Raw genomic sequence first — 9,273 nt, forward strand, 5'->3', positions numbered from 1 at the left:
ATGACAACACCAGAGCGCACTGTCAAGTGTATGCCTAAATCCTGGCTATCTTGGTTTGTGGTCAGAATGAAGTAAAGTGTGGCAAAGCCACACCTGATCTCATCTCAGGGAGGAGGCTCTGTGAGCTCACAGATGAGCACCATTCTCCTGTAACACAGCAGGGAACTGTGGCCCTCCTTGACTGTGCAGGCCCAGACCAGGCATGGAGCTCATACCATGGGAAATGCTGCCAGCGTGGAAACACATTCACCATTGTGTTACACTCTTGCGTGTGCACTAGGTCACAGGCGTGTTGCACTTTGTGTTTTGTGTGTGATCAGAAATGCTGACAGCAAGATCACCAGGCACAACGACAGAGTGAGAGGACATGTGTGTCCCTCTGCACCCCAGACAGCTCTCAATGTCCTCACACTCTGCCACAGGCTCCCTAGGAGCTGCAGGTACAGTGTGAACCACAGCACGTGGTCAGTGCGTCATGATGTCTCCAAGGTGACCATTGTCACCAAACTCCTCCAGCACAGTCACCTCTGCTCTGGGAGCCCAATATCTAGACTTCCCCCCAGAGCTGCTTTATAGCAGAGGACATGCAAATAGGACGTCCCTCTGCCCATGAAAACCAGCCCATCCCTGACCTGAGCTCTGTGAGCTGATTCCACCAGTGACTGAGCACAGACCACCACCATGGAGCTGGGGCTGCGCTGGGTTCTCCTTGTTGCTCTGTTGAAAGGTGATTCATGGGGAGGAAGGGATACTGAGTGTGCAAATGGACATGAGTGGGAGGAACAGTTAATGTGTGACCATTGCTGACCAGGATTCTCTGTTTGCAGGTGTGCAGTGTGAGGTGCAGCTGGTGGAGTCTGGGGGAGGCTTGGTGCAGCCTGGGGGTCCCTGAGACTCTCCTGTGCAGCCTGCAGATTCACCTTCAGTGATTACTACATGCACTGGGTCCGCCAGGCTCCAGGGAAGGGGCTGGAGTGGGTTTCACGAATTGATCCAGGTGGTGGAAGCACACGGTACGCAGACTCTGTGAAGGGCCGGTTCACCCTCTGCAGAGACAACAGTCAAAGCACGCTGTACCTGCAAATGAGCAGCCTGAGAACCGAGGACACGGCCTGTATCACTGTGCAGGGCTCAGTGAGAGGAGCCAGTGGGGCCCAGACACACAGTGCAGCGGCCTAGGCCAGCAGGCGCTGAGCCGCGTCAGCTGCAGGGGTGGCGAGGAGGTGGCCCTGGGGTCTGGCCGCACCCTCCCAGGGCTGCAGGCCCCAGCTGGGGTCTCCCTGCGCTGCTGCACGGACACAGAGGCTGGCTCCTTCCATCTGAACGCCAGGCAGGGCCTGACAGAGCAGCGAGGCCCCGGCTCCGGCTCCGGCAGCGCTGGCTGCGCACAGGCCAGGGCGGGTCTGGAGCGCTCAGGGCTCCGGGTGCTGCTCTCCCGCAGGTCAGCACAGAGACTCCGGCTTCCTGCTGAGCACAGACTGGGCCGGCTGTGGGAGCGGCGACCGCGGACTCCGGAGCCCGCGCGGACAGGACCGGCCTCCGTCCTCCCGCCCAGGCCGCGCTCACAGACCCGGGTGGGCCCGGTGCGCGCGCAGCAGGGCCCGGCTGACGTCAGCACCCGCGCTCCCCTCCCTTCACGCGTGCGCAGCCGCACTGGGCTGCGCGTGCGCCCTGGGCTCCCCTCGCTCTGGCGCGTCTTCCCGCGGTGCCCGTGGCTCGTCGTCTGGAGGCGGTGGCGGCCTGGGCGGCGGCCGTGCACGGGGAGGACGGGAGGACGGCGGACGGGCGATGGCGGCGAGCGCGCTGTCCGTCCGTCCGTCCGTGCGGAGCCGCACCTCGGGTCGCGGGGTGTGGACAGTGGCCATCTGGGCGCCGCTCCGAGCCCGCGGCGGGCGTCTGTCCGCCTCCCTAGGCCGCGTCTCCAGGCGTCGCGCGGCTGCGGCTCGGGCCGGGCCAGGCCGCTCCGGACCCCGTCACGTGGTGTGGGCGGGTGTGCGCCTGCGCACGCGGCACGCTCCCCGCGCGGCTCCAGGCTTCCTCCCGCCCACCCTGCACCGCGTCCCGCGAGCTCCGCTGACCAGGCGCATGCGCCCCTCAGGCCACTTCTCTCTCCTAGGTCCGCTGCCGCCCTGTCCTGCTCAGCACGGGCCGCTCCGCGTGCAAGGCGCAGGCGCGGTCTCCATGGCGCCTCCTACAGGAGGACGGGAGCGGCGATGTGCGCATGCGGGGACCGCGGGGGCCCCGCCCCGAGCCACGCTCACCTGTGTCCTTGTGTCCTTCTGCTCAGCACAGTGGGACGGGTCTGCGCATGCTCTGTGGATGCAGAGGCGCTCAGCCCTGTCCACGTCAGCATGAGTATGTATCTATACACCTTATTCACAAATGCATGTCCCTAGTGTGTGTGCACACGCGCGCACATATGTAGACACGCACATCCATGTGCACGCATTCATCTCATTGTGTATTCATAAACAATGGCGTCTACATATAAACATGAACTCTGGATTCTGTGGGATCTAGATAATTCTAACTCAAATGACACTGGGATAGAAGAGGAAGGATACACATATATATATTCAAGTGTACACACATATATATATATATTCACAGTGTACACACACATATATATTCACAGTTTACACACACATATATATTCACAGTGTGCACACACATATATATATTCACAGTGTACACACACACACACACACACACTTCCATCACGGGCTGGAAGGGGCGGCCTCCATACCCCTCTGGGGTCCTTCACAGGTGAATTCATTCTCCCTCCTGACGGGCTCTGCGCTGTACAGCAAAGACTCTACTCTGAGTGGAGGCTGTTGGCCTTGCTGCTGTGCCCAGCTCTCTTCAGACATTGGACGCCCCACTGGACAGGACACTCTCAGCCTCACTCATGGGGCCCTGGACAGGGTGCTGACCCGTGTCCTGGACACAAGGTGATTTCCTCAATTGTTCTGTGGTGGAGTCTGGAACTGAACATGAGGCAGTCCTGCAATGGAGCCCCTGAACAGGTGAGGCCCAGCCTCCTTCCCCAAGGGGAGCCCTCCATGAGCAGCCTGGACGGAGCCCCAACAAACACAGGATACATAAGTATACAAAGCTGTGTAGATATGTACACATGTAGATGTATGTAGTATAAATGTATTCCATGTATGTTTCATATGTGTGTATATGTTGATCTAATGTGTACTCTGTAACTTCACACATTTATATACATATACAAATCTAATTTGCTTTTATCTAGTTTTTCTGTATATGTACATGCTCATATGCAAATCTGCAATGCACAGTTATGTACACAAATGCAGAGATTTATCGACCCTGTTATGAGGGGAGTTTTCATATTCCCTGCACTGTCCATCACCTGGGAATACATCTAGAACCTGAAAGTTTGTTTCCTCTCATTCAGGTACTATGAACCTAACTAGCCAGACAAGGGAGTACGGGCTCATCAAACACTTACTGCACAGGGAATATTCACCTGGGACCTCTTCCCCTCCTCTTACACGTTCACTTCACATGGGATGTCTTCTCATCTACTTACACATTCACTTCACAATGGACTTCTTTTCTTCCCTTATACATTCACTTCACACAGGACCACTTTTCTTCCTTATACATTCACATAAAGAGAAGAACCCCCATGCAAATATCAAACCAGAATAATTCACAAACCATATTTGTTTAACTTCAGGTTCATCCTCATTATAATATTTCTGCTTGTAGAGAACCTACTCTGCTACAATATCGAGCATTGATCACACATTAAGTCTAATTCTTGTGAAATACCCACAAAATAGGTGCCATTTTTATTTAGCACAATGTACAGACCAGGTAGTGTTCATAACAAAATGCAGAGGCTAGATCAGAGAATTACACAGGTTCCTAGGCCTACCCATGCACAGACTTCCCCAGAACCTAGAGCCTGCCGTGGGATCATACATGGAATAGAGTACATGGACCTACATGGATGTACCATGTCCTCCTACAGTCCCGGTGACCTTATCTGGGGTCATCACTCAATTGCAGTAAATGGAGTTACATGGGTGTACCAAGACCACACACAATCCTGTGACTTACCCAGGTCATGAATGGACCAACAGCCATACACTGCCATCTCACAGTCCCATCATGATGCTGTGCTCTGCTACATTAGGAAAATCGGTGAAAATGGTGGTCATGGAAACTTGCTGCACTTGAGAACCTCCATGATTTCCTGTCACGTGAACTCCCAAGTCTCCAAAGTGACTGGGTTGTGTGGGATCAGGTGGAATTCCTTCTTAGGAAAAATAAGACTGATGTCCAATAGTTAGAATGCCATCATTCTTAGAATATATTCTGGAGAACTTTACATCCCCTGTGTCAGTTCTATACTGGACAAGTAGTGCATTTTCTGCTTGTATTAAATACACGTTTTCATATGCCTCGAGTCAAAGAAGCCTAACGTCTTCCTTCCATTTCCTAAAGATGAGAAATGATAGAAAATTTAGAGTCATGAATTGAAGAGAGCTCTCCAATACAAGGTAAGGGCCTAGCAACATGTGTGAGAGAACTGAGTTACATTTCCCAGAGGAGCAGCTCCAAATGGCCTGGCAGTGCTGGGCAGCCCACAGCACCTGCAGAGACCTGCAGAGAGGTTCCAAGTATTTGACTTCCCTCAGCTGTGAAGCTGAGAAGACCTTCAAGGTGAACACCTTTCCTCTCCCTCCTGCCCAGCGAACCAAACAAACCTTTATCTGTGAAGTGACCCACCCAAGGGTGTAAACCACTATATTTCCTGAAAATAAAAAGCCTTGGTGTAACTGGAGTCAAAGGATAAATGGTTTATTCTATTTTATGTTACAAAAGAGAACAATCTCCTGCATTGAAATAGTTTTCGTAAGGATGTATTTGGAAAGATGATGTCTTGAGGCTGGGGCATTGTGATCTAAGGAATGCCCCATGGGAGTCTTGTGGGTGGAACACTGCCCCAGCCCAGAATTGTGCCCTGTGTGCTTTGAGGAGACGCGGTCCCAGCAGTCCTTGTGGAAGAGGGACTGGCTGTGCTGTCCTCTGACTCAAGGTCACACTGGCCTGTGACTGTGTCTTCCAACCCTAGATAAACTTCCGTCTGCCACATGGAGTTCACATTCCTGTTACATGGGGCCGAGGACTTGTGGACAGACAAGCTGTGGTCAGGAGGTCACACGCTGGGTGCTCTGTGCCGGTGGAGCTGCGCAGGTCCACCTGTGTGACTCGGAGGGATTGTGGCTGCAGGTGTCGACAGACGTGTTTCTCCTTGTTCCTGTGTGCTGTCCAGGTGTGGTCAGAGTCAGGATCAGCCTGTGAAACCTTGAGGTCCCGAAGCTCACTGCTGGCCTCCAGCTCCATCAGGACCAGCGGTGCCTCTGGCGTCGGCTTCACAAAGAGGGGCTGCACTGGACAGGAGACACGGTGACATCGAAGTCACCTCCACAGACACATGTGCACCTGAGAGAGACAGCAGAGACCCATCCTCCACACCACAGAGCTCTGCTGTCCACCTGGGGAGGATGTGGGCTTCAGACACCTGCAGGACTGCTGGCCAACAGAAGGGGGCGCCGGGGACACGCTGAGCTGGGCAGGGCCTGCTGTGCATGCTCAACGACCTGGGTGTGTCCTGTGCCAGTGAAACATGTGTCCCGTTAACACTGGCTCAGATAGGAGCCAGGGCCAGAGGATCTCACCTGTGACCCAGCTGTGGGGAGCCTGCGATCTGAGCAGTGCAGTTCCAAACCAGCTTGGGAAGAAATCCCAGCACAGACGACTCACCCCAAGGCAGAGAGGAAGCTGCTGCTGAAGGGATAGAGCTCCAGACATGAGCACCAAAAGTAAAGGACAGCACCCAGGCCCCGGGGACAACCCAGCACTGTCCTCAGAGAAAGAAATGGACAACAAATGCACTGTATGCATGAATTAGAGTAGAATCATGGAACCATTAATGGGGGAAAAGAGAGGTCAGGTAGATCAGAAAGGTGACTGTGCTGAAGGCAAACTGTAGGAATATATGAAGATATTGCAACAAACCTTGTTATGTGATCACTACTCACTAGTAAACATTTATAACCAGAGTCCCAAGCATGGCTCAAGGGCAGACATACTGCCTGGTGAAAAGTAGCTCCTCTGTTCAATTAGTCCAGGAAAACAGGATGTATTCCCACAGGTTACTTTGCTTCTTTTTGGGTCAACTTCATTCTGAGGACACAGGGCCTTTACCGGGAGCTCAGGTGAAGCTCAGGTTTGGAGTTCTGGTCTCTGAACAGGAGACACAGTTTTCTCCCTCACTATCCCCCAGCACCTGTGACCAGGTTGTGCTCCCTGCATGTGCCTTCAGTTCCAACATGGAGGCCCTGGGGTCACACACAAGTGACACAGAGGAAGGAGGAAGAAGAGGTACCACACACCCTGGATTAAAGTGCTGCTGGTTAAACTGAAAGAAGCTCAGTGTGCTTCTCAGGACACTGTCCTCACATAGACAGCACAGATTCATGTGAAACTACAGTGGACACCCCTGGCCATCGGGAAATGGTGGATCTTCTCAAGAAGGAGATGACATCATCGGGTCTCCCTCCTGCTCTCACCTCCTCCACTCATGACTTGTGGAAAGCCATCCGTGGGCCAGGGGGGCTGTGGGTCCTGGGTGGTGGTGGTTTGGGCTGACTAGGTCCCACCATCCCACCATCCCAGTTCATAGGTCTGGTATCAGGCAGGATGCAGGGAACTCATGAGAACACCGGGACCTTGCATCCACCAGAGAGGCCATTTGCACTTCCGCTGGGGTGGGATCTGTGCCTGGGTCTAAAGCCTCAAGAGGATGTCCATGGGGTAGATAAGCCCAACATGTGATACGGGCAGGGCCATATGCAAATCTCTGAAGCCCACAGAGTAGAAAGGCCGGCTCTTCTGGCACATACACAAAGGCCTGGCCCTCCATTCTCCAGAGGCACTCGGTCCACATCCTCACAGCATGGAGTGGTCGTGGAGGCTCCTTCTCCTGCTGGTGGCAGTCCCAGGTGAGGACCCCAGGCCAGGGCTGCAGAGGATGCAGAGGAGCTCCCGGCCCTAACTCCAGTGTCTCCTCCACAGGTACCTACTCCCAGGTGCAGTTGGTGCAGTCTGGGCCTGAGCTGAAGAAGCCTGGAGAGACTGTGAAGATCTCCTGCAAGGCTTCTGGATACACCTTCACTAGCTATGCTATTAACTGGATGCGACAGGAGCCAAGAGGTGGCCTGCAGTGGATGGGGTGGATCAATACTAACACTGGAAATCCAACCTAGGCTGAGGGCTTCAAAGGACGATTCGTCTTCTCCCTGGAGACCTCTGTCAGCACAGCACATCTGCAGATCAGCAGCCTGAAGGCCGAGGACACGGCTGTGTACTATTGTGCAAGGCACATTGAGGAAACCACATCCAGAGGGTGTCAGAAACTCAGGGAGAAGCTGCTCCTGCTCACCAGACAGCAGCACTAGCTGCACACAGCCTGTGGTGGAGGTTGTGATTTAGAGCTGGGAAAGGTAGGAAAGAGAGCTTTGCTCATGTGCAGAATATTTTCACCAAGATGTTGACAGGTCCTGGAATGGGAGAGAAATTGATTGCAGCAGGCACTAATTTGTGGAGTGAACATTGCTCCCCTAACAGCTCTCACCATAAAGACACTGAAGAGTCTATAGTGAAATCCTCTCTTAGGAGCCGGGACCTCTGACTCCATCACTTGTAGTCCAAGAAGAGGGCAGATCAGACAGCTCACTATGGAGACAGTACAGTGTTTCCTCATGAACAGTAGAGATCACACAGATTAGACAGCTCACTATGGAGATAGAACAGTGATTCCTTAATATATTAAAAATAGATATACCACATGAATCCTTTATATGACTTCTGGTTATAAAGACAAAGAACAACCCTCTGACTGCCTCAATTTCTTTTTACTCATTCTTTTCAAGGTGCTATTCACAGCAACAGTATTCTCTCATCTATCTATGTGCCAAGCAAGGGACAACAAAATAATGATGCTGTTAAAATACCTTCACTGCTGAATATGTTACGCTATCAGAAGAACAAAAGATCCCACCTAAAACCTTTGGATATGGGAAGTAATTTCAGCAAAGTACAACAAAGAAAATCAGCATTGAAATCAGCTCCTTCTCGTGTACCTGTACCATAGAGAGAAAAAAAATGGGAAAACCGCTATTCACACGATCCTCAGAAAATAAATAAAATGCCTGGGATACCATGGAGGATAAAGCCCTCTACAGTGACATTTATAAAACAATGACGTAAGGAATTGAAAGGATCACATATCAATCAAGGGAATGGAATGACTTCAAATTACACAGATCGACAGAACAGTCATTATGAAAAGGGCTGTATCCTCCAAAGCAGTCTACAGACTTGATCAACCGCCATGAAAAGCCCCGTGGCCTTCTTCCCAGAAATGGAAAATGAAAGTGATGCAAAGTGTCACATGGAAATACCAAAGACCTTGAGCAAAATGAGTAGTGCTGGAAGTGGACAAGACTTAATTCACATTTTGACACTGAGGATAGAATAGCATTCAATTCCTACAGTAAACACACAATATGAAAACGGGAAGAAATCTTGGGCATACATGGATCTGACAGAGGATGAATTTCCAGGATATATGAAGCCCTCAAATAATTAAACACCAGTACTCACAATTCCATTAATAAATATGTAGAGGAATTGGTCAGCCCTCAAAATAAGAATCTCCTATGGCCAATAACACATAAAAGATATTCAATATCCTCAGCCATGAACAAAATGCACATCATGACTGCACTGCATTCCAACTTTACACTGGTGACAATCAAGAAAAGATATGGGAACTGACAAAGATTCAGGAAAAGAAACCTTCCATGGTGCCCTCAGAATGTGAGCGAGTGCACTATGGGACTCAGAATGGAAAACCCTCCACAGACTAAAAGCCAAGACACCAATGATCCATCTCCTCACTCCTGCACACACCCAAGGGGTCTCGGGCAGTCTATGATATAGTGACCCCACAGTTGTGTTTGTCTTCAACTGTCCACAATAGGAAAGGTATCAGACTGGGTCCCTTCAATGGATTCCTCAATGGATGAACCTAGAAATTATGTTATGTATACAGAATGGAATTACTCAGCTATAAAGAGAAATGAAGTATACAGAATGGAATTACTCAGCTATAAAAGGGAATGAACTTACATCACTAGAAGGAAAATTGAAAAAATAGAGAACACT

Source organism: Dipodomys merriami, unplaced genomic scaffold, assembly GCF_024711535.1.
Source record: "Dipodomys merriami isolate MVZ:Mamm:240054 unplaced genomic scaffold, mDipMer1.0.p SCAF_786, whole genome shotgun sequence".
Classification (NCBI taxonomy): domain Eukaryota; kingdom Metazoa; phylum Chordata; class Mammalia; order Rodentia; family Heteromyidae; genus Dipodomys; species Dipodomys merriami.